At 41.1% G+C, this 25,634-nt stretch overlaps 1 pseudogene; it reads right to left on the bottom strand.

Moving 5' to 3' along the window:
• The window catches only part of LOC133631813 (protein prune homolog 2-like), a 109,277-nt pseudogene that overhangs the window by 79,732 nt on the left and 3,911 nt on the right, over positions 1-25,634 (bottom strand).

The following is a 25,634-nucleotide window of genomic DNA, read 5'->3' as shown; positions in this document are numbered from 1 at the left end:
GATCGACAAGCGGATCGGTGCGGCGTTTTCAGTAATGCGGACGCTGTATCGATCCGTTGTGGTGAAGAAGGAGCTGAGCCGGAAGGCAAAGCTCTCAATTTACCGGTCGATCTACGTTCCCATCCTCACTTATGGTCATGAGCTTTGGGTTATGACCGAAAGGACAAGATCACGGGTACAAGCGGCCCAAATGAGTTTCCTCTGCCGGGTGGCGGGTCTCTCCCTTAGAGATAGGGTGAGAAGCTCTGCCATCCGGGGGGAGCTCAAAGTAAAGCCGCTGCTCCTCCACATGGAGAGGAGCCAGATGAGGTGGTTCGGGCATCTGGTCAGGATGCCACCCGAACGCCTCCCTAGGGAGGTGTTTAGGGCACGTCCGACCGGTAGGAGGCCACGGGGAAGACCCAGGACACGTTGGGAAGACTATGTCTCCCGGCTGGCCTGGGAACGCCTCGGGATCCCCTGGGAGGAGCTGGACGAAGTGGCTGGGGAGAGGAAAGTCTGGGCTTCCCTGCTTAGGCTGCTGCCCCCGCGACCCGACCTCGGATAAGCGGAAGAAGATGGATGGATGGATGGATGGATGGATGGTAAATAAATAACCCAAAAATGTATGTTTTGTTGTTTTCTTACTGTACCGAAAATGAACCGAACCGTGACCTCTAAACCGAGGTACGTACCGAACCGACATTTTTGTGTACCGTTACACCCCTACTGAATGGTTTACAAAACAAAACCGCACCTGGTAGCGTCGCCCTCATGCTCTGACTGGGAGGGACAGCGCTCCACTGTTGAAAACGTCCCATCAGCTCCTCCAGTTGTGTGAACTGGCGGCCGTGTTTGAGCCTGAACGCTTCACTTTGGAGACTCAACGCTTCTGTAAACACACACACACACACACATACTGGTTATCGTTTGGAATGGGGAGCAAGTTTTTGATCATCACTTGTGGGCACCACCCTTTCTACAGGTTGTGGAGGCATAAATAAAATGAGGTAAAATGGCCACTGCCCAGTTAGCTCATACACGTCTTTAAATCTCTGGATTGATGAAGTAATGTGCTGATCATTCTTACTGGGGACCCTAGGGAAAAAGAGTTAATATGGTTCATGGGGACTAAATTTAAATAATTTTGCATAATTCACACAAATTTGTACGGGACTACTGAGGGCCATTTAAAAAAAAAAAAAGTTCAAATTGGATGTTAAACATGTTTACTTTACAGTAAACATGTTTTATGGGCCAAAGCTTAAAAATCCCTTAGGCATCTTCAGAATGGATCTGACTATCATTTAAAAAGGTTTCCCTTTAGGGCAGTGGTCCACAACCACCGGGCCGCGGCCCAGTACCGGTCCGTGGATCGATTGGTACCGGGCCGCACAAGAAATTTAAAAAAATAAAATAAAATAAATTATTTTATTAAATCAACATAAAAAACACAAGATACACTTACAATTAGTGCATCAACCCAAAAAACCTCCCTCCCCCATTTACACTCATTCACACAAAAGGGTTGTTTATTTCTGTTATTAATATTCTGGTTCCTACATTATATATCAATATATATCAGAGGTCCCCAAACCATTTCTACATTCATCCTACATTCCATTAGCATTTCAGTTCAGCGTCAACTTATCAACATTGAAACTATTCTTACATCCATACTACATTCTGTCAGCATTTCAGTTCAACTTCAGCATTGGAAGCATTCACACGCAATTCCTTCAGGAATTGCCTCATCTAGTTTACCTTGTATAATTGCAATTATTTATTCAGTTCTTTACAGTATTTTAAAACTTCAAAAACTGTACATCCAAACAACTTTTTTAACCCAAGGTCTCTTAGTCCTAATCAGTGCCTAAAAAAGAAAATAAGACAAGTTGACAGTTATGTTACATAATTATCCTACTGCTCATCCTTGTTATTCTGTTCCTCTCCAACTCTTCACTGACCTTAATTTAGTTTTCCCTCACTCCATATATATACAGTACATATATATATATATATATACAGTACACATATACATATACATATATATATATATATATATATATATATATATATATATATATATATATATATATATATATCTGCTGTTTTTAAAGATGAGTGGAAAACGAGTGAAAGGTCTTTTATATGACAGACGTCCTTTTAAGTACCTACTGAAAAAATGTTAGTCAAAGATCGTCTATATGACAGGAGTGTTCTGCTGTTTTTAAGGATGTATTACCAAAAAAAAAAAAGAGTGAAAGGTCTTTTATATGACAGAAGTCCTTTTAAGTACCTACTAAAAAATGATTGTCAAAGATCCTCCATATGACCGGAGTGTTCTGCTGTTTTTAAGAATGTATTACCAAATTAAAAACGAGTGAAAGGTCTTTTATATGACAGACGTCCTTTTAAGTACCTACTGCAAAAATGTTAGTCAAAGATCCTCTATATGACAGGAGTGTTCTGCTGTTTTTAAGGATGTATTACCAAAAAAAAAACCGAGTGAAATGTCTTTTATATGACAGACGTCCTTTTAAGCACCTACTGCAAAAATGTTAGTCAAAGATCCTCTATATGACAGGAGTGTTCTGCTGTTTTTAAGGATGTATTACCAAATTAAAAACGAGTGAAAGGTATTTTATATGACAGACGTCCTTTTAAGTACCTACTAAAAAATGTTAGTCAAAGATCCTCTATATCAGGGGTCTCAAACTCAATTTACCTGGGGGCCACTGGATGCAGAAACTGGGTGAGGCTGGGCCGCAAGAAAAAATGTATTTAAAAAAATCTAACATGCACTTTTTAATGAATTCACCTTCTTTGAATGGCTTTCCCGCCCTAGCAACCATCTCACTCACCATATAGCTAGCTTTGACTGCTGCATCGCTCTTTTCGGTTGCTTTCTTGAAGAAATCTTGTTGCCGCAGTAGACTGGTTTTAAAATGTGCAACCCGGTTCACTCTCTCATCTCCCTGGTATTTTGCATACTCCTCAGCATGTCTAGTTGTATAATGACGTTTCAAATTGTATTTCTTGTGCACCGCAACTTTCTCTGTGCAAATAAGACACGTAAAGGGCATCTCTATCCTCCTTCAAAACCGCAATAAAAGTAGACCTCAAGGTAACTTCAACCCTAAACTAACACCCTCCCGGATTTTTAATAATCAAATGTAAATAATCAAATGTAGATACTTTTTCTTATGCTTTCTGATCTCTCTCTCTATGTCCACTACTTGCTGTACATATCCTACCAAGTCAGACCTACACTGTTCCAATGTCCATTTCTCTGTTCTCAATTGTTGATGACTGATGATAACAACCAAATCTAACCCTCCCCCCTCCACACCCCGGATTGTAAATAATGTAAATCATTACATTTATATACCCTGATAATTATCTTGTGTGATGACTGTATTATATTGATAGTATATATCTGATAGTATATATCTGTGGACCCCGACTTAAAAAAGTTGAAAAACTTATTGGAGTGTTACCATTTAGTGGTCAATTGTACGGAATATGTACTTCACTGTGCAACCTACTAATAAAAGTCTCAATCAATCAATCAATCAATCAATCAATCAATCAATCAATCAATCGGGGTGCCCCTGTGCTCAACAAAGAAATATTGCATCTCCCACTTTTCCTGGAATTGTCTTTGCTCATCACTAACCTTTCTCTTCACTGCAGGCTTTGAAAAAGACATGTTTGGGGTTGTGGAATATATTTGTAGTTAGCCGACGCACGCAGAATAATGTTATTTCCGCAAGGTGTGTCGTTCCGCTTTTCCTCCCTACAGCAACACGGCGGTCGGCGGAAAGTACCGGGAACGCGAGCGCAAAAAAGTGTCGGCTCCCTGAGTGTTATCCGGCATCATATAAAAATATATGCAGTGTTCATCGTGTGAGGCAATGCAAATCAAACAATAAAAAAACAACGGTTTGAATTGGTCCAGGTTATCAGGGACTTTATTACTGACGGACAGGTGTCGCGGTGATCGCGGTCGGAGTATCAGCGCTTGGGTCCAGTGCACCAGTTTTGTATTGTCGCTCGGCATTCTACGGCGGGGGTGCGTTTTTCGGCACAACACCGGACCGCTCGTCTCCCCGCCCGGACTGTTTACAGCGGCGCCGGGGGCGGGAGCGAGCAGGCGGGCGAGCGAGGGAGGCAGGGAGGGAGGGAGGAAGAGCGTGTGCGGGTGTCGTGGAAAAGCGGCAAAATGTTTCTCTGCTTGCATCACGCAAGTGACATCGATGCATACTTGCCAACCTTGAGACCTCCGAATTCGGGAGATGGGGGTATAGGGGGGTTTGAGGGGTGTGGGGGGGGGGGGGGGTTGAGGTGGGCGGGGTTGGGGGTAGCGGGGGTGTTTTTGCCCGGAAGAGTTAGGGCTGCAAAGGATTCTGGGTATTTGTTTTGTTGTGTTTATGTTGTGTTTAGGTGTGGATGTTTTCCCGAAATGTGTTTGTCATTCTTGTTTGGTGTGGGTTCACAGTGTGGCGCATATTTGTAAGAGTGTTAAAGTTGGTTATATGAACACCCTCAGTCAGACCTGTATGACTGTTGCTCAAGTATGTCTTGCAATCACTTATGTGTACATGCAGATGCCGCACACAACACGTGATTGGGTGGGCACGCTGTTAGTATGGAGAAAAGGACTGCGTGATGTCAGGTGACATTAAAGGCAGTGCCATCATGGCATGCCCTCAATATTGTAGAGAGACATATACCACACCGTGATTGGTAGATTCCTTCAGCTCCTCACACAACGCTGTTAAGCGCCATTCATTTAAAACTTGCGGGCCGCACTAACATTAATCTTTCATATTAAGGTGGGGGCCGCAAAATAACGTCTCGCGGGCCGCAATTGGCCCGCGGGCCGCATGTTTGAGACCCCTGCTCTATATGATAGGAGGGTTCTGCTGTTTTTAAGGATGTATTACCAAAAAAAAAAGAGTGAAAGGTCTTTTATATGACAGGCGTCCTTTTAAGCACCTACTGCAAAAATGATTGTCAAAGATCCTCCATATGACCGGAGTGTTCTGCTGTTTTTAAGGATGTATTACCAAAAAAAACAGAGTGAAAGGTCTTTTATATGACAGACGTCCTTTTAAGTACCTACTGCAAAAATGTTAGTCAAAGATCCTCTATATGACAGGAGTGTTCTGCTGTTTTTAAGGATGTATTACCAAAAAAAAAAAGAGTGAAAGGTCTTTTATATGACAGAAGTCCTTTTAAGTACCTACTAAAAAATGTTTGTCAAAGATCCTCTAAATGACAGGAGTGTTCTGCTGTTTTTAAGGATGTATTACCAAAAAAAAAAGAGTGAAAGGTCTTTTATATGACAGGCGTCCTTTTAAGCACCTACTGCAAAAATGATTGTCAAAGATCCTCCATATGACCGGAGTGTTCTGCTGTTTTTAAGGATGTATTACCAAAAAAAAACCGAGTGAAAGGTCTTTTATATGACAGACGTCCTTTTAAGCACTTACTGCAAAAATGTTAGTCAAAGATCCTCTATATGATAGGAGTGTTCTGCTGTTTTTAAGGATGTATTACCAAATTAAAAACCAGTGAAAGGTCTTTTATATGACAGACGTCCTTTTAAGTACCTACTGCAAAAACGTTAGTCAAAGATCCTCTATATGACAGGAGTGTTCTGCCGTTTTTAAGAATGTATTACCAAAAAAACCAGAGTGAAAGGTCTTTTATGTGACAGACGTCCTTTTAAGTACCTACTGCAAAAATGTTTGTCAAAGATCCTCTAAATGACAGGAGTGTTCTGCTGTTTTTAAGGATGAATTACCAAAAAAAAACGAGTGAAAGGTCTTTTATATGACAGACGTCCTTTTAAGCACCTACTGCAAAACTGTTAGTCAAAGATCCTCTATATGACAGGAGTGTTCTGCTGTTTTTAAGGATGAATTACCAAAAAAAAACGAGTGAAAGGTCTTTTATATGACAGACGTCCTTTTAAGCACCTACTGCAAAAATGTTTGTCAAAGATCCTCTATATGACAGGAGTGTTCTGCTGTTTTTAAGGATGAATTACCAAAAAAAAAACGAGTGAAAGGTCTTTTATATGACAGACGTCCTTTTAAGCACCTACTGCAAAAATGTTAGTCAAAGATCCTCTATATGACAGGAGTGTTCTGCTGTTTTTAAGGATGTATTACCAAATTAAAAACCAGTGAAAGGTCTTTTATATGACAGACGTCCTTTTAAGCACCTACTGCAAAAATGTTAAGTCAAAGATCCTCTATATAACTGCTGTTTTTATGGACCTTCAGCAAAAGTGTTTAAGGTCCTGAAAGAAGTGTCGAAGTATTGAGCAAAGATCACTCTCCACTCTTCCACCATGCAGGAGTCGTGGCATGGGGTCTTCCATCTTTCCTAGTGAGTGTTAAGCGAGTCATCTCCAAGGATTTGAGCACGCTCCTCGCGCACCGCCCCATTACCTCCCCTAGGGGACATCTGTGCTTGCTCCCCCCCCACAACCATCTCCCCCTCCTCACCTCCGAGGCTCTCCCTCAGCGCCGCTCCGACGTGCTCCGGTGCCTCTTGAAGAAGCTCTCTGGCGACCGTCATCACCGCCGACGCCGGCCCGTCATCCCCACCGTCGGGATGGACCACTCGAAGGACGCTGGACTCAAAAATGCGGAGCTCGGCGCTGCGATGACAAGCATTTGCATAAACACTCAATTGTTGCATTAACAAACACGCACACACCTCCCCGTGTGTGTGCGGGCGTCTACCTGTCCAGCAGTCCGTCCCTCAGCAGCGTGAGCGACAGTTTTCCAGCCTGATGAATCCTGAGCAGGTCCACGTCATCCCGCCACAATAAGAGGCTCTCGCACACGTTGACCCTCCGCAGATAGCTCGTCGTCTCCCCGGGCAACGCGGCATGGCCACGCCGGCCGCACAGCAGCGGCACACACACCCCACCTGAGGGCTCCCTCTGCAGGGACAAGCACATATAAAATATGACCGTCCAAGCGGAGACGTGGGGGGGTCAAGGTTAAAGGTTATGGTACAGTCCGTAATGCTTGGCGGTGGTGCACAATTCACGCACATATCAGGGGGAGGTGCGGTCAATTTCCTGGTATCTCTACAATTCCGCAGAGGTGGGTAGAGTAGCCAGAAATTGTACTCAAGTAAGAGTGCTGTTACTTTAGAGATTTATTACTCAAGTAAAAGTAAGGAGTAGTCACCCACGTATTTACTTGAGTAAAAGTAAAAAGTATGTTGTGAAAAAACTACTCAAGTACTGAGTAACTGATGAGTAACCTGTTCGTTTAATGATGACGGCAAAAACATAAAAATAGCGTGTCTTAAGACCCTCTTTTATTCTTTGGCTTTTAACACTACGTGAGTTGTGTGGTCCTCTGTTGTCCTCTGTGTTTTTAAAATGTTGATTTCTATTTACTGTTTTAATTGGTTTTACCCTTTAAAACAGGGGTGGGCAATTCATTTTTACCGGGGGCCGCATGAGCTACCCGAGCACTGCTGGAGGGCCACATCGACAATATTTCAATTAAATTTTGCTCAATATTATTTTTGATATATACCGTAAGATAAATAATAATAATAATAATAATAGTAATACTTCAACATAGTGTGTGTAACAGCATTCCATGACTAATATATATAAATTAACATTAATAATAAATGACAGTAAAATAAGCACACGTATGACTGAGGAATCATAGTGTAACTTTGTGTGGTGTTTGAGTTGTCCGACTTTTTGTGTGGCCTTAAACGCACCAGTGGTTTAGTGCTATGCGTGTTGGTGACAGATGACAAGTTGGTTTTGGCCTGGTTTGTACGGCAGAAAATGACTAGTTTTTCGAGATAGAATTGTTTTACTCATGTTTTTGGTGTGGTTATGTCCGAATATAAACAGTTTTGTTCAATAAAGTGATCGATATAATTCCTGTCCTCGAAGCATCTCGATAGACGTTACAATAATTGAACGGTGTTCAATTGAACGGTGTTGACGAACACCATTAGGGCCGCTTGTTGTCACTGTCACTCAAAGTTGCATTGCAAAATTCCATAGAATAAATATGTTTATTTTGTTTAGAATTCAGATGGGATTTGATTTGGTGCGCGGCATATATACTTGCTGCGCGCAGCGGACGCTTGAGCAGTGCGCAATTGCGCAGGCACGCACCTTAGGTGAGGGGACGTTGCTTTGCAGTTCATGTGTTGTTAAAAACACGGCATTCCTCATCAACTTTTCTCTTTTTGGCGTCTCGGGTGTAAACCCTGCATCACTTGTCGCTGCATGTGCACCTTCACTCGCAGGTTACACACGGACACACGCCCATAAATAATACTTTTCAAAATAAAAGCAGCACAGTTGTATTGCGCGCAGGACATAGATGTTTTTTCAACTTTATTTTGTAATTGCAGTTGTTCACATTCACTCACAATCACGCATACGTCCACACGGAAGTAATACAAATAACGATTTTCAAAACAAAAGCAGCACCGTTGTATTGCACACTCGACATAGATACTTTTTTAAATTTATTTTGTAATTTATAATTGGCCTCACGCGGGCCGGACAGGGACGCACAAAGGGCCGGATGCGGCCCGCGGGCCGCAGAATGCCCAGGTCTGCTTTAAAATCATTTTAATCATATTTATTTTATATTGTTTTCTTTTATATGTATTTATTTTTTGTTTTTATTCAGTCATTGGTGGAGCTAAGGATAATATTTGAATATTGTTTTTAATATTGTTGTGCAGCACTTTGGAAACATTTTGTTGTTTAAATGTGCTATATAAATAAAGTGGATTGGTTTGGATAAAGCGGACGAGCAGAGAGGGGGCAAACCTGACACCGCTCCAAGCACATTTTGTTTTAACTGGTTATGAACCAGCGCTAGGCTGCTGCATAATGTGACCCCTCTCCTTAGAAGCAGCTACAGCTATGTAATCAGGGAATGCCCAAATAAACGGGGAAGCGCTAGGGGTGTAACGGTACGTGTATTTATATTGAACCGTTTCGGTACGGGGGTTCTGGTTCGGTTCAGAGGTGTACCGAACGAGTTTCCACACGGACATATTAAGTAGCGTAACGCACGTTGTGTAAACAATGCACACCGAGGCACAACACACGGCATGCTAGCAGCTAACGGGCTACGATAGACTGACCATCATACTTACCAACCCTCCCGTTTTTAGCGGGAGAATCCCGATATTCAGCGCCTCTCCCGACAACCTCCCGGCAGAGATTTTCTCCCGACAAACTCCCGGTATTCAGCCGGAGCTGGAGGCCACGCCCCCTCCAGCTCAATGTGGACCTGAGACTGAGTGGGCACAGCCTGTTCTCACGTCCGCTTTCCCACAAAATAAACAGCTTGCCTGCCCAAAGACGTCATAACATCTAGGGCTTTTATAGAGTGCACAACTGCGCACACAACAAGGAGACGAAGCAGAAGAACGAGGAAATTACAGACATGGCGGCCGAAATGATATACTCATCATGAACGGAGAAGTTAAACAGGACAATACTGCCATCTAATGGATAGCCACTGGAACACTGAAATTCAAGTATTTTTTTTTTTTTCTATGTAAATAAAATAAAAAATCAAAAATATATATATAGCTAGAATTCACTGAAAGTCAAGTATTTCATACATATATATATATATATATATACATATATATATGGAATGTATATGAAATACTCGAGTTGGTGAATTCTAGCTGTAAATAACGACGCCCCCAACCACGCCCCCCGCCCCCAAACAACCCCCCACCCCCCCACCCCCGACCAAGCTGTTTTTTTTCTTTCAAACTGTCATTGCTCAAAACATAATATTGAATCAAAATCAAAGCTATTATGAATTATTGACCTATCCAAGGTTCCGATTACTTCACATCAAATATTCCACTTAGAAAAATATTTTTGGTGAAAGATTTTGCAAATTTGGTAAATAAATAACCCAAAAATTGATACTTTGTTGTTTTCTTACTGTACCGAAAATTAACCGAACCGTGACCTCTAAACCGAGGTCCGTACCGAACCGAAATTTTTGTGTACCGTTACACCCCTAGGAAGCGCGGGAACTTTTTCTTCAGAGCGTGGGGTGACACTGTACAAGGGTGCAGTTCCACTCGCTCTCCTCATGAGCTTAATTAAATCCTGTCTCTGTTTGATTCCTTGCTTCTTGTCCTGCTTAATAGATAGTTCGGTGTTTGAACCTGACACGTACCTTTGTTTTTCTGTACCCTGAACGCGTCCTCTTCCCTGTCCTTTTAAAAAGCCCAAACACACACTTGCTTGAACTAGACAGCACTTTACCTGGCTGAGGTGCAGCGCCAAGCACAGCGTGGCGGCCACAGTGTCAACATCTGCTTCCGGTCCGCCTAACACGGCGTGGAGGGACTTCTCGGACACCAGGGCCTAAAAAAAAACACACGCGGAGAAATACACAAAGCGATTAGCATGTGTGTGTGTGTGTGTGTGGTTTCCGTGAACAATCCCGCTTGGCGGTGACATTCAATCCTGATGTTTGTCCAATAAAGTTGAGTGTGTTCTGATAGCGCATGAAAAGGACTGCAGCATCTCCAAACCAACACGGTATGAATTAGTAATGACATCATTGCCCTGGCGCTGCTTGTAAAACAACACCACTCCGTGTTCCCCTTCCAGAGGCAACAGACTAAATTAGAGAAAGGAAGCCTTGCAATGCCGGAGTAAAAGACTTTATCAGAGAAGTAATGACTTCCATTAATTCCACTGAACAATGGCGATAAACAAGCCTCGTTTTAGGTTAAGTAGACATTAATGACACAACCATTACATAGATTAGACATCCATCCATGTATGAAAACTGTTAAATTACAAGTTTTTTTTTTATATGATATAAACGTTTACCTCTCATACAGTACAGCTCTTTTAAATGCAGTTAACCCTTTCAAGGTCCTCAAAGTGGTCATATAATGATCTCTAAAACACTTCATTGGGATGTACAGCAGTGTTTTTTAACCGTAGGGCCCATTGTTGGGCTGCAAACACCCCCTAGAAGGCCGCCAAAAAAAACATCTGTTTCTCAGCTGTGGTCCGTATGGGCCGCAGCAATCCTCAGTTGTAATACCCTTTCCCGCCACTTGTGGCAGCAATGACAATATCAAACAAACAGAAGAAGTCTGGAGCTTCCAAACTAAAGTTATAGGAAAGTTTATTAAGCGCAAAAACACTGACTAAAGTGGTGAAGCTGTATTTTCATTTGCACTTAAAGGCCTACTGAAAGCCACTACTACCGACCACGCAGTCTGATAGTTTATATATCAATGATGAAATCTTAACATTGAAACACATGCCAATACGGCCGGGTTAACTTATAAAGTGACATTTTAAAATTCCCGCCACACTTCCGGTTGAAAAACTCCTTTGGATATGATTTATGCGCGTGACGTCACAAAATCCACGGAAGTGGTTGGACCCCATCGGACCCGATACAAAAACCTCTTGTTTTCTTCCACAAAATTCCACAGTATTCTGGACATCTGTGTTGGTGAATCTTTTGCAATTTGTTTAATGAACAATGGAGGCTGCAAAGAAGAACGTTGTAGGTGGGATCGATCGGTGTATTAGCGGCTAAGTACAATACTTACAGCAACACAACAAAGCAGACGCCTAGCCGATGCTTGCCGCCAAACCCACGGATGAAGTCCTTCGTCGCGCCGTCGATCGCTGGAACGCAGGTGAGCACGGCTGTTGATGGGAAGATGAGGGCTGGCTGGCGTAGGTGGAGCGCTAATGTTTTTATCATAGTTCTGTGAGGTCCGGTTGCTAAGTTGCTAAATTAGCCTTAGCGTCGTTAGCAACAGCATTGTTAAGCCTTACCAGGCTGAGAATTTTTAACCGTGTAGTTACATGTACATGGTTTAATAGTATTGTTGATCTTCTGTCTATCCTTCCAGTCAGGGGTTTATTTCTTTTGTTTCTATCTTCATTTGAGAACGATGCTATCACGTTAGCTCAGTAGCTAAGTGTGTCACACCGATGTATTGTCGTGGAGATAAAAGTCACTTTAAATGTCCATTTCGCGTGCTCGACTCTCATTTTCAAGAGGATATTGTATCCGAGGTGGTTTAAAATACAAATCCGTGATCCACAATAGAAAAAGGAGAGAGTGTGGAATCCAATGAGCCAGCTTGTACCTAAGTTACGGTCAGAGCGAAAAAAGATACGTCCATCACTGCCTCTCTAGTCCTTCACTGTAACGTTCCTCATCTACGAATCTTTCATCCTCGCTCAAATTAATGGGGCAATCGTCGCTTTGTCGCTCCGAATCTCTCTCGCTCCATTGTAAACAAAGGAAAATTGTGAGGAATATTACCTCCTGTGACGTCACGCTACTTCCGGTACAGGCAAGGCTTTTTTATCAGCGAGCAAAAGTTGCGAACTTTATCATCGATTTTCTCTACTAAATCCTTTCAGCAAAAATATGTCAATATCGCGAAATGATCAAGTATGACACAGAATGGATCTGCTATTCCCGTTTAAATAAAAAAAAATCATTTCAGTAGGCCTTTAAAATGTATTGACAGGTTGTTTTTTTTAATCGGTAGTATTTATTATTAATTTAGTTAGAACATATTTATTTCAGCACTGCGTAATTCCATGGAAATAGATTTTTTTATCGTTTTTTATAAGTTCCTTCCTTTGCAGTATATTTGATTCGTATTTATGTTTCTAATCAGCCTGGCATAAGTCTTGATAATAATCTTAGTGATTAACACATGGTGTTATATCATTTGTAAACTTTAAGTAGATTAAATATAATTACTGAATACAATTAGGGCAGCACGGTGGCACTGGGGTTAGTGCATCTGCCTCACAATACGAAGGTCCTGAGTAGTCCTGGGTTCGAACCTGCGCTCGGGATCTTTCTGCGTGGCGTTTGCATGTTCTCCCCGTGACTGTGTGGGTTCCCTCCGGGTACTCCGGCTTCCTCCCACCTCCAAAAAAAACATGCACCTGGGGATAGGTTGATTAGCAACACTAAATTGGCCCTAGTGTGTGAATGTGAGTGTGAATGTTGTCTGTCTATATGTGTTGGCCCTGCGATGAGATGGCGACTTGTCCAGGGTGTACCCTGCCTTCCGCCCGAATGCAGCTGAGATAGGCTCCAGCACCCTCCGCCACCCCAAAAAAGGGACAAGCGGTAGAAAATGGATGGATGGATGAATACAATTTATTTAATATTTAGAATGCAAAAAAAATAATTAAAAAAATCCATCGTCATGTCTCTCATAAGTACGGTGCCCCTAAAGGGACATGCGGGAATTTTTTTTTTTTATAATTTTTTTTTTTTTTAGACATGCATCTCGTGCGCACGAGAAAGTTTCTCGTGCACACGAGATATACATGTCTAAAAAAAATTTTAAATTTTTTTTATAACTTTATAAAAAGTTTTTCGTGCGCAAGTCGCATCACAGGGCCAACACCGATGGACAGACAACATTCACACTCACATTCACACACCAGGGCCAATTTAGTGTTGCCAATCAACTCATCCCCAGGAGAAAGTTTCTCGTACATGTCTAAAAAAAAAAAAAAAAAATCATAACAACATTTTTTTCCCCCATGTCCCTTTAGGGCAGGGGTCCCCAAACTACGGCCTGCGTCCAAAATCAGGCCAGCAGGAAGTCCCAAGTATAAAAAAAATAATATTTTCTTATCCACTTTGTACTGCTTGCTACTCACGGTGTCTCCTAGTCGCTCAGGCAAAAAAATATTGTCTAAAAATGCATTTTCTCATCGATAACGTGACATCATCGCGCGCGGAAAGTGCGCTATATATATCTAATATATATATATATCTAATATATATATATATATATATATATATATATATATATATATATATATATATATATATATATATATCTCAAAGGGGAACTGCACTTTTTTGGGGAATTTTGCCTATCGTTCACAATCCTTATGTACGGACCCCCTAAAGCAGGGGTCCCCAAACTTTTTGACTCAGGGGCCGCATTGGGTTAAAACAATTTGGCCGGGGGCCGGGCTGTATGTATATATATATATATATATATAAATACACACACATTTATTTTGGCCGGGGGCTGGGCTGTGTATATATATATATATATATAAATACACACACATTTATTTTATATATATATATATATATATATATATATATATATATATATATATATATATATATATATATATATATATATATATATATATATATATATATATATATATATATAAATTGTTTTAACCCAATGCGGCCCTTGAGTCAAAAAGTTTGGGGACCCCTGCTTTAGGGGCTCCGTACATAAGGATATATATATATATATATATATATATATATATATATATATATATATATATATATATATATATATATATATATATATATATATATATATATATATATATATATATATATATATATATATATATATATATATATATATATAGCCCGGCCCCCGGCCAAATTGTTTTAACCCAATGCGGCCCCCGAGCAGTTCCCCTTTAAAAAGTTAGTTATGTTTTTTTTCATTAATCACAACACACTTCCTTTCCTATAAAAGAGGAATAAAAGATATTGCATGTATGCCTACAATCCCACACATTACACAACATTCCGTAAAGCCTCAAAGCTGAATCCACCGAATGTACTTGTTCATTTAGATGGAAAATACCGATAAAGGGAATCTTACAGTCATCTGCCTCATGGTGTTAATTAACTTGTAGGAGGATAAAAATGATGCATAGAATTAAAAAAAAAAAATGTTACCATTGGGGGTTTTTTTTCTATTGATTGAGCCCATTTACTAACGACTACACTTGGCTTTAGAAGTTACTTCTGTGCTACGCGCCCATGATGGTGAACACCCATGTCATCTCTTTTATCTGTAACTGTAAAATCGTCATCATTAAACACAACATGACTTCCTGCATGGAGGGACATAAAAATGCTTTGCTCACGCTGTTAGTTGCTTATGATGACCGTCTCTTCACTGTAAGATTTTCCTGTCAAAATGGGCTTAAATCTCCAGTTATGATGCTTTCTGTTGATAAAGCGCACGAGGGAACAAAAGGGAAAAAAGAATAACATAAAACGAATAATATTTGTTAGGGGTGCACGACAAATATGGGACAGATAATTATTGGGCCGATGTTAGGAATTTTGACGTCACCTGGATAAACCGATAACAAAAAATAGCTACGATAACCAATTAAAAACAACAACGCTTCAATGAGGTGAGATTATTAGGTGTGTTAGGGTGAGCAAATTAAACGCTCCTGTTCTCTTGCTTGTGCTGTAAACGGCCTGTTGTAAAATTTCCCTAAGGCCATGTCTACACTAAGTCGTTTAACCCCTTAAACGAATAATTATTTAGCCTAAGCCCCGTTTCAGCCACACTAAACCATCCTTTAAGGTCCCCCTCCTCGGACAAATTTTTACACGGGTAAGTCAATCAATCAATCAATCAATCAATCAATCAATGTTTATTTATATAGCCCTAAATCACAAGCGTCTCAAAGGGCTGCACAAGCCACAACGACATCCTCGGTTCAGATCCCACATCAGGGCAAGGAAAAACTCAACCCAGTGGGATGACAATGAGAAACCTTGGAGAGGACCTCAGATGTGGGTGACAAACGCAGAGGGTAATTTCACCACACCAATTGTGTGTGTGACTATCAGTGGTACCTTAACTTTAACCAAGTAAGTAAAATGTTTTTTTTAAATAATTCCTCAAAAAAATTAAATTATATTTTTGAAAATTATTAATCAATTTACAATCGAGATGAATAAGAATCGCGATTCATATGTGATTAAAACAATTTTTTAGCACCCCTAATATATACCGTATTATAGTTTGTAAAAATAACAATAAATACATAAATATCTGCTTGTCACCTAGACTTACGATTTCATAGCAAGTTATCCATCAATTTGTACGTACACAAATCAAATAACCAAATGCATAGGCAATTGTGCAATAATCTAAATGAGGTGATTAGACTTTTAAATTCTTACATTCACTGTTACAAGCGGCCCTCTAAGGGCGGCCATGACTGCGATGTGGCCCTCGATGAAAACAAGTTCGACACATGGCACACTGACAAAGCTTAACCTATTGTTACTATAACAATCTACAAGGTTAATATAATTGGCTTCTCTTTCTTCGCCTCCATGTATCTGCTTTCTTTTGTATTTCAAGTTATCATTACATATATGTATTGTGGCATTTGAAACAATTGTATTGTTGATAATAGAGGTTATTATTGTTATTGTTCATTATCATCAATAGCGCTATTTCTATTGGTATTTGTATTGCTCCATTTTTTGTGTAATAATGTTCATTGTCATTTCTGTATTATTATTTATTTTACTAACTGCTTCTTTGCCATCACTTTTACCATCATATTTGTACATATCCTATTTGCTGATGTTGTTTTATTGTTGTTACTGTTTTTGTTATTGTTGTTTCTGTCTCTCTGTCTTATCCCTCTCTTGTCCCCACAATTTCCCCCTCTGTCTTCCTTTTTTTCCCTCTTTCTATCCCCTCCTGCTCCGGCCCGGCTGCACCAAATGATAATATACATCCATTTAATAAAGTCAAACATAAATAAGGCAACACTTCTCTTTTGTAAAGTAAATTTGCACAGCCGATATTGGCATCTACATCAACATTATGATTTGCCTGAAGATCTGGGGCCGTACTTATCAAGCTTCTTAGAATTACTCCTAAGAAGTCTGCTAAGAGTTGACTTAAGAGTAAATAAATTATTCGCTGAAAGCTGCACTTAAAAGTTAGTTATCAAGCGTCTTACTCACACTTTCAGCGAAGTGTAGGACTGAATCTTAAGTGTCACACTCAGAGCTGAATTACGACATTACTATGTGCCGTAAACGGAATTTTAGGTGAAGTCATTTCTGTGTCCATAGAAATGACCAATCACGGAAGGGAATCCGTTGTCTAAGAATAAAGAAATATCTTGGAAATATTTAAGTGGACAATGGGAGTGTATATTTTGACAATAAACTACAAAATATTACAAAACAAACTAGTCCCCGCCGGCACTCACGCTACCGCTCCCTCTCTTCTATCGCCCACACACTCACTGACGTCACTCACCTCACGGCCACACACATACGCTACTGTCATAACATTTTCTTTCCAATTCATTAATTAGGCAACTAATTTGAAACTGGTGTGGGTGGCTCTATATATACTAGCCCACTGCAGACACATGCAGAAATCAACAAGGAATCGAAAAGTATTAAATCTGTGACAAAAATAATATCCGCTCTGTCTAAACGATACCGTTTGATCAGCTGCTCGTCATCAAAAAAACAAAAACATTGTTCCGTTCCCTGAACGTTCGCGCACGTCTCTCTCGCCTCAGTGCCATCCCCTGCTGGCAACTCCTAACCACTTAAGACACCTCTGAAGGTCTCTTAAATATCGCGGAGAGTAGGAGTGATTCTTAGACTTAAGAACGTTGATAAAAAGCTTTTATTCTTAAGTTTGAGAGTAGGACTAAATTTCGCAAATTCTCAGGACTTAAGTGTAAAATGGCACTCTAAGAAGCTTGATAAGTACGGCCCCTGGACAGGACAAAAAAAAAAGAAAACAAGTTCGACACCCCTGCTCTAGAACTACAACTGGTTTGGAACTAAGACTGTTCGGATTGTAATCATCCAAATATGATTAGCAGGGAAGTGGACAGCCGTCAACGTTGTGGCTGGGGGAGCGAACGCAGGCAACAAGTAAGCTGGCTAGCTGGTTAACTAACTAACAAGCTTGTTTCGGTGCTCCTGATCGTCCCCCCGTCTTGCAACTCAGTGTGGCGTTCAGCAAGAAGAACAGAGTGTTACGTGCGGGTTCATTCCCCCGGGATGCAAACGGATCACTCCGGACAGGACTTGCAGGTAGGAGCATGGTTTAATCTTCAAAATCAACGAAGCACCAAAAACAGAAAAACAAGACTCAGGAAGAAAGTGCCGATCGCACTGGATGCTAGTTTAGCACGAGCTAGGAGGCAAGCAAAAAACTTTCGTAACAGCAGCGTGAAGCAAAACAAAGAAGCCAGGACGAGTGACCGGCAAAGGCAGGCTTAAATATTGTCTGACTGGAAACAGGTGAGCTTCCCGAATAACAGAGGCAGGTGGAAATAATACGTAACCATGGTGACTAAACAAACTCAGGAGGTGCACAACCAGGAACTAAGGGAGTCCAAAACAAACAGAAAACACAAAACTTGATCCAGACCACGAATCATGACACAGCGAGTACCTGCGGCTAAATATTTTTGATATTTCATTTAAAAAATGCAGAAGTGACGCTTTGACGCGAAAGTGAATGTTTAAAAACACGGATTTCCACGTTAACGCGGATGTTTCACATGCCTGATCATTGAACAACGTGACTATTTATGAGAAAATGCATACACAATGTAGCATCAACCAATTGATTCCATTGATTTTTTTGGACAGTTTTAAAACTCTCAACTATGACACTCCTCACAGAAAAAGCTGTCATGAGTTGTACTAAACAGAACTCTTAAACATCACAAATAACATCACGCTGGAATTGAGTTTCAATCAGGAAGAAGAAGATGTTGCCTGTGCATGCATGCACGACATCACCATGGCAACGCATACACATGACAAGCAATGCCTTGATTGATACGCCTTTTCAAATGTAAACTCTTTTTCATGGATTTCAATGACGCTCACAAGTGTTAAAAAAAAAACCCTCCATGTTCTATGATTTGACAAAAAGGTAAGACCACAAATGGTTTTCAATTTTACATGTTACATTTTTACAAGAGTGAATTGTTCTCTTCTTTTTTTGTGTGAATCCAATAATGAGCACCCTGTGCTAACATTGATTCGAGCACTAAAATGTAAATTTTTTTTTTTTAACTCCATAGGCCTCATTGCCTTATCAACCATAAACCCCGGCGCTCGTCTGGGACATTAATGTGCTGGAGGGGGGTGAAGGTAAAGAAGAAAAGAGGAAATGAGGGTGGTAAAAAGGCAGAAGTGGTATGATTTAAGTGAGGAGGAGGAGTAAAGTGATGAGATTAAAGCAATGAGGCCAGGAAGAGACTTATTTAAAAAAAAGAAGAGAAAAAAAATGGAGGCTCGGATGGGGAAAAGGGATGCAGAAATGTGATAGTGGAGATGTGAACACATGAGGACGAATGAGTGCAGGGCTGAGAAGAGGAGGAGGGTAAATCAATAGTGGTCAGCCAGAGAAAGGAAGTGATGCATTAGTGGGAGAAAATTCCACTTAGTGTCTTTTCTCGTGTGTGTGTGTGTGCGTGTGTGTGAGATCACACACTGTATGTGATAGCATTCAATGTGCATGCACTATAATGACACCCGTCATTAGAGCATACCCCAGTAAGCATGCTGAGAGACAAACCTTCACACTGATGCCAATGTGGGACAAAAAACCCCACAGAGTAACTGAGAGCATCAGGCAGTGCTATCTGAGAGACAAGAGTTCCCACTAATTCTGCGGTGGCTTGAGACATTTCACTGAGTCAATAGTGAGAGAAGACATTTTCGAACGAATCTAATCTGGGTCTGAGAAACGACACATTCCAACCGATGTCAGAGTGAATTCAAATATTGTGTGGAATGCTGAGAGACATTGAATCGATCAATGTATTCATCTATGACGCAGATTGATACATTCTGTGTAGTGATGTCAAATAGTCATTATTTTATTCAAATTAATCACATTTTTTAATTGTGATTAATCATAGCTCCTCGGTGGCAGGGCCCCGGGTGCGGATGAGGTTCGCCCGGAGTTCATTAAGGCTGTGGGGCTGTCTTGGTTGACAAGACTCTGCAGCATTGCGTGGACTTCGGGGGCGGTGCCTCTGGATCTTCTATTTAAGAAGGGGAACGGCAGGGTGTGTTCCAACTATCGTGGGATCACAGTCCTCATCCTTCCCTGTAAGGTCTATTTAGGTCAGTGGTTCTTAACCTGGGTTCGATCGAACCCTAGGGGTTCGGTGAGTCAGGCTCAGGGGTTCGGCGGAGGTCAAGACACACCCGACTCATCGTGTAAATAAAAACTTCTCCCTATCGGCGTATTACGGACACGGCAACAGCAGAAGTCACACTGATTTGCAGGTGTGTAATTTGTTGTGAGTTTATGCACTGTGTTGGTTTTGTTGTTTGAACAAGGTGATGTTTGTGCACGGTTCATTTTGTGCACCAGTAAAAAAACATGGTAACACTTTAGTATGGGGAACATATTCACCATTAATTAGTTGCTTATTAACATGCAAATTAGTAACATATTGGCTCTTAACTAGTCATTATTAAGTACTTATTAATGCCTTATTCGGCATGGCCTTATTATAACCCTAACCCTCTAACCCTGGCCCTAACCCTTTAACCCAAACCCTAACCAAATAACTCTAAATTAAGTCTTTGTTACTTAGAATATGTTCCCCATACTAAAGTGTTACCAAAAACATATAACTTTGTCTTGAACTTGAAAAAATATATTTTTTTATTTTTCACTAAAGAAGGGTTCGGTGAATGCGCATATGAAACTGGTGGGGTTCGGTACCTCCAACAAGGTTAAGAACCACTGATTTATGTGTCCCGGAGAGGAGGCTAGGCCGGATAGTCGAACCTCGGATTCAGGAGGAGCAGTGTGGTTTTGGTCCTGGTACTCTCGACATGATCCTTGAGGGTGCATGGGAGTTTGCCCAACTGGTCTACATGTGCTTTGTGGACATGGAGAAGGCATTCGACAGTGGCTCTCGGAAGTCCTGTGGAGAGTAATCAGAGAGTATGGGGTATCAGACCGCCTGATTGTGGCGGTCCGCTCCCTGTATGCTCATTTTATTACCTATTCTGTGTTATATGTTGCACGATTGCACCAAGAAAAATTCCTAGTTTGTGAACCCGTTCTCAAACAATGGCAATAAAAACTATTCTGATTCTGATTCTGATTGTCAGAGCCTGGTCCGCATTGCCGGCAGTAAGTCGCACCCGTTTCCAGTGAGGGTTGGACTCCGCCAGGGCTGCCCTTTGTCACCGATTCTGTTAACAACTTTTATGGACAGAATTTCTAGGGGCAGTCAGGGCGATAAGGAGATTCGGTTTGGTGGAAGTAGGATTAGGTGTCTGCTTTTTGAGAATGATATGGTCCTACTGGCTTCATCTGACCGGGATCGTCACCTCTCACCCGATCGGTTCGCCGCTGTGTGAAGCGACTGGGATGAAAATCAGCACTTCCAAATCCGAGTCCGTAGTTGTCGCCCGGAAAAGGGTGGAGTACCATCTCCGGGTTGGGGAGGAGATCTTTCCCCAAGTGGAGGAGTTCAAGTACCTCACCTACGGTCATGAGCTTTGGGTTGTGACTGGAAGGACGAGATCATAAGTACGAGCGGTTGAAATGAGTTTCCTCCATCGGGTGGCGGGACTCTCCCTTAGAGACAGGGTGAGGAGCTCTGTCATTCAGGAGGAGCTCAGAGTAAAGCCGCTGCTCTGAGTAAAGCCGCTGCTCCTCCACATCGAGAGGAGCCAGATGAGGTTAAAGTAAAAGTCCCTACTATCGTCACACACACACTGGGTGTGGTGAAATGTGTCCTCTGCTTTTGACCCATCCCTATGTTCACCTCCTGGGAGGTGAGGGGAGCAGTGAGCAGCAGCGTGCGCCGCGCTCGGGAATCATTTTGGTGATTTAACCCCCAATTCCAACCCTTGATGCTGAGTGCTAAGCAGGGAGGCAATGGGTCCCATTTTTATAATCTTTGGTATGACTCGGCCGGGGTTTGAACTCATGACCTTCCAGTCTCAGGGCGGACACTCTAACCACAAGGCCACTGAGGTGGTTCGGCCATTTGGTCAGAATGCCCCGTTTAGAGCGTGTCCGACTGGCAGGAGACCACGGGGAAGACCCAGGAGAGACTATGTCTCCCGGCTGGCCTGGGAACGCCTCAGGATCCCCCGGGAAGAGCTGGACGAAGTAGCTGAGGAGTGGGGAGTCTGGGCTTCTCTGCCTAGGCTGCTGCCCCCGCGACCCGACTTTGGATAAGCGGAAAATGATGAGTGGATGGCATAATTAATCACAGTAAATTACTTGTTTGCATAATTTATATAAACCTTAAAACATGCAATTTTACTGTCAGAATGTCATATACAAACATTTAAAGTATTACTATTTATATAAGTCATTTATTTGCCCAAAACTTGCCAACAGTGTTATCTCAAGTCCCATCGGGGTGTTTTTTGAAGTGAAATTTATCGACGAGCACACCAGTCGGCGTCTCCTCACCAGAGGTGGGTAGAGTAGCCAGAAATTGTACTCAAGTAAGAGTACTGTTACTTTAGAGTTTTATTACTCAAGTAAAAGTAAGGAGTAGACACCCAAATATTTACTTGAGTAAAAGTAAAAAAGTATGTTATAAAAAAAACTACTCAAGTACTGAGTAACTGATGAGTAACCTGTTCGTTTAATGATGACGGCAGCAAATAATGCACAAAAACATAAAAATAGCAATGAACAAATTCAGAGCCAGGAATATCTCTTAAGCAGCTAAAACAATAATATATTAAATAATAATACATTAAAATAAAAAAAATTAAGGCAAATTGAGCCACAATAACTTAACAGCACCATAGGCTCAGTAGGCAGAGATTACAAAGGAAAATAACAAGTTAGCCTTTACGCAAACCATAAACTCTGATAGGTGTGGGCTGCAACTGCGAACACACTGTGCACTTCTGATTGGTGTTCGTATGCATGTGTGTGTGTGTGTGTGTGTGTCTCTGTCTGTCTATGAGGCTGCAGTGCGTTAATAAATGTCCCCACACAATGTACATTTGACAGTAATTCATAGCAGGGAAGCTAACATCAGCCTACGGTGACAGCCAAAATATCTACTAACGTTACTTACCGCGATGTGCTTCCTCAAATTTGACGTTGAGTTCATGTAAGCTGAAATGTCCACTTATTTGGGGGAGACACATATGACAACGCATTACATAACTGTTTTTTGGTTGTCTGAAGCGTGAACATCGATTTTATGTGAGGCCAGGGGTGTTTGCGTTCGTTGTTGTCTCTGCCATTGTTGTTGTTTGCCGCTGAAACTTTATGTGCAGTTAATCATGTGACCGCCTGGCTCTGTTTAATTGGTGAAACGGAGTCCAACGTCACCAGTGACTGCATTTGATTGGTGAAACGGAGTCCAACGTCACCAGTGACTGCATTTGATTGGTGAAACGCAGGCATGCGATAGATCCTACTTTGAAGGTCTGTCTGACAAACCAAAACAAACAAAGCGTGCATTAACAGATCGATAAAAATCAGTAGCGAGTAGCGAGCTGAATGTAGATAAATGGAGCGGAGTAAAAGTAGCGTTTCTTCTCTATAAATATACTCAAGTAAAAGTATATTGCAATAAAACTACTCTTAGAAGTACAATTTATCCCAAAAGTTACTCAAGTAGATGGAACGGAGTAAATGTAGCGCGTTACTACCCACCTCTGCTCCTCACTCATCTTTGTACTGACGTATGCATTGACCTGATCACTGACTGACTGTATAACAACCCGCGTCACCTTTCGGGTAACCATCCACGGTTAAATTAAAGGAGCATGTGCGGTCAAAATAACTTGAGTGATAAATCTACAGAATGCTGAGAAACAGACATTCCCAATTATGTTGTAGTCATGTATGAATGCTGAGAGATGAGCATCCCTACTGATCGTACTAAGGGTAAAATAATTGAATGCTGACAGATGGATATTCGCTGATATTGGCACTCCCACTGACGCAACCGTGTGAATGCTTAAAAATAAACCCTTCCAGAGCTTATAAAAGCTCTTCTAAGCAAGTCAACATGCACATGATACAACTTGCTGTAACCTACGATGATTTAGAGTGAAGCCAACAATTAGACTTCTTTCCACAAGTTCTCCCTCGTGCCTTATCGCGATCACTTCCCGATTTAAAGACCCAATCAGATCGCTCCATCAAAAGTGCGTCTGCGTGGGAACAATGCTGAAAGTCCACTCAGCACATTGTTTCATGTCCATGCCAAGCGCTGCAGAGCTCCTACAGCAGTGAGCGAGAGGTACGAGTCAGGCTAATTAGGAGTATGGATGCTCTGGATGGTGGCCATGCACGGCCAATGACAGAGAGAGGCCAGCAGAGATGAATCATCCACACTTACCTTGGCGAGCGTGAGGATGCATGTGGAAAGGATGACATCTAACTTGATACGGTTTTTTTTAATGCCACTTATCACCTTACTTGCGTTCTAGTTTTTTAGATTTACTTAAGACTAAAATGCCAATCCACCTGAAAGTGGTTCAAGAGAAATCAAAACCAATCACGTTGTAAGGACACAGCCCTTCAAGCGTAAAATTCATTTTGACAATCGACACACAGCAAGTAACATAGCTGAAACTTTTAAAAATTTCGCAAATTGAGCCCTTATAATGTCAGCACTGTTAGATCTTAAATTTTTTTTTAGAATTTTTGCATGAATTTTCCCTTATACCAAATCATAAAACTTTTAAAGAACTGAACATGTGATGTTTAGTTCAAAGACAATTTTTAGTCTGGTAAATTATAATGCAAGGGCAAAAAATGTTGCAAAAACACTTTGTTTGCAGTCCTGATCATTTGTTTTGCTTTTCATTGTATTTCTAAAACCTCAATCGACTGTTCAATCAATCAAACTTTATTTATAAAGCACTTTTCATACATAAAAAAATGCAACAGTAAGTGCTTTACAGACTTAAAAAAACATGCAGAATGTCCCATCTAATTCCAAACTCTAAATATGACAAATTGTACTCTTTTTATCCAAAATTAAATACAGACCATTTACCATTTAAACATTTTAGTTACCGTGTAATGGTAGTCAACAGATCTTTTTTTGTGCTGCTATGAAGTTTGTAATCTGACACAGCAAAAATATGAACAATGCATAAAATAACATGTTATTACTTATCTCATATATATTTAGGCCTGATCTTTAACACGTAATAAATGGATGATAACTCAGTTTATGCATTTTTTCCAATGTCCTTGACCCAGCCACACACAAAGAAGTTGTGAGCTTTTCCAATTTTCATCTGATTTGTTGTGTAGAATGACCTCTGGAGCACAATAGTTCTATATGTCTGGGAATGCGATCGACGGATAATCCTTGATATCGCTCGACACATCTATTGATACATTTGATTGTTTGCTCCTATCTGCTTTTTGCAGGAAGATCTAGGCCCCTTGCGTACTCAGATAGTTTGTGCGCTGCTTGCTGCACAACAGCCATCTTGGCTTGGTTGACAACCACTGTTTTCTCACTCGCGGGAAAACGTCACACATACAAGCAATAGACCAGGGGTATTCAAACTTTTTTCTACCAAGAACCACATCCAGAAAAATTTAAATGATTCGAGGGCCATTTCGGTCATTTACATTTTTTAAACAGGCTTAAACCAAACCAGCATTTATATGCAGAGGCATTATGTATTTAAGGAAAACAGTCTGCAAATCAGCTTTTTATTATAGTTGACAAAACATGTTAGTATTACAATTATCAATATTTATTTTATTTTCAACAGTGTTTCTCATTTTGGCTGGTGTTG

Source organism: Entelurus aequoreus, linkage group LG17 (genome assembly GCF_033978785.1).
Source record: "Entelurus aequoreus isolate RoL-2023_Sb linkage group LG17, RoL_Eaeq_v1.1, whole genome shotgun sequence".
Taxonomy (NCBI): domain Eukaryota; kingdom Metazoa; phylum Chordata; class Actinopteri; order Syngnathiformes; family Syngnathidae; genus Entelurus; species Entelurus aequoreus.
The sequence above is the reverse complement of the archived record's forward strand: the minus strand, read 5'-3'. Positions and strand labels throughout refer to the sequence as shown.